The following is a 977-nucleotide window of genomic DNA, read 5'->3' as shown; positions in this document are numbered from 1 at the left end:
TCTGGAGGTGGGATGCTGAGGCGCACAACCCCCTCCAGTGGAGTGCATGATACAGACTATTGGTATGCCCTTAGTCCATGGTGGCCTCAGGAACCCTTCCCACGGGACTGGGATGGGGACCCCTCTCAGGAAGCAAAACAAGGAGGGATGAGACAAAGGGAGGAATCCTTTGTTAATCTCAAGTCTCTGCTCTTGTATTCTCCTTCTGCCTTGATGACTCCTAATTCATGGCTGTTTCTGGTTGGTTGTCTCTCTGTGGTCACATGTCCAAGCAGCCTTCTGGGTCTTCTCCTAATTTGGTCTGTTCCCCCAGAACTGGCACTTAACCCCCTACCCCCTGCTCTTTGAGGCTTTGATGCTGGTGTCATAGATTCATAGAGTCGGAAGGGACCTCAATGGGCCATCTAGTCCAACCTCCAAAAGCAAACAAATAACACCTGAACAGGGACTTGAACCCTGAACCCTCAGATTAAAAGTCTGATGCTCTACCAACTGAGCTATCCAGGCTCATAAAACTGTTCCCCCTATCCCTTCACTCACCCCTTACTTGATGCAGCCAGGACAAACTCAGATCTCTCATATGTTAGGCAGAAACTCAACCACACAGCCACCACTACTGTGTCACTTATGTTGTGTTATGGGACAGTATGGTACATACTTCTTTGTTTCCCAGGCTGTGTGTCCTTTTCACGTCAGACAACCTATCTGCCTTGAAGGCTCTGATCTCGTGTTATGCCCCGCTTCATTCTCAGTCTGTGTCTATCCATTGGCCTTGTTGTGCTAGGCAGCCTATCTACTTTCAGAGCCATGAGAAGCTGTGTGCACGTCTCCCAAGTTCTTTAGAAACCCATTTAACCTCTGCTGTCCATCTTGACCCCTTATAATGCATATATCTACACCAATAAGCCAATTCCTGAAAAACAGGCCTTTAAATACTGTTTCTAAGCCAACAATGTCAATGTTATAAGAGCCTTTAT

General features: G+C 47.4%; 1 non-coding gene across 1 annotated transcript; it reads right to left on the bottom strand.

Annotated features, from left to right (window-relative positions):
• Positions 1-434: 434 nt before the first annotated feature.
• TRNAK-UUU lies at positions 435-507 on the bottom strand. The gene has a single exon. It is a non-coding gene; the product is annotated as a tRNA-Lys (tRNA).
• Positions 508-977: the final 470 nt, after the last annotated feature.

The sequence above is a fragment of the Gavialis gangeticus genome, unplaced genomic scaffold (genome assembly GCF_001723915.1).
Source record: "Gavialis gangeticus isolate Ggan-Ray unplaced genomic scaffold, GavGan_comp1, whole genome shotgun sequence".
Lineage (NCBI taxonomy): Eukaryota > Metazoa > Chordata > Crocodylia > Gavialidae > Gavialis > Gavialis gangeticus.
Note: the sequence above shows the minus strand (reverse complement) of the source record. Positions and strands in the feature narration are given on the sequence as shown.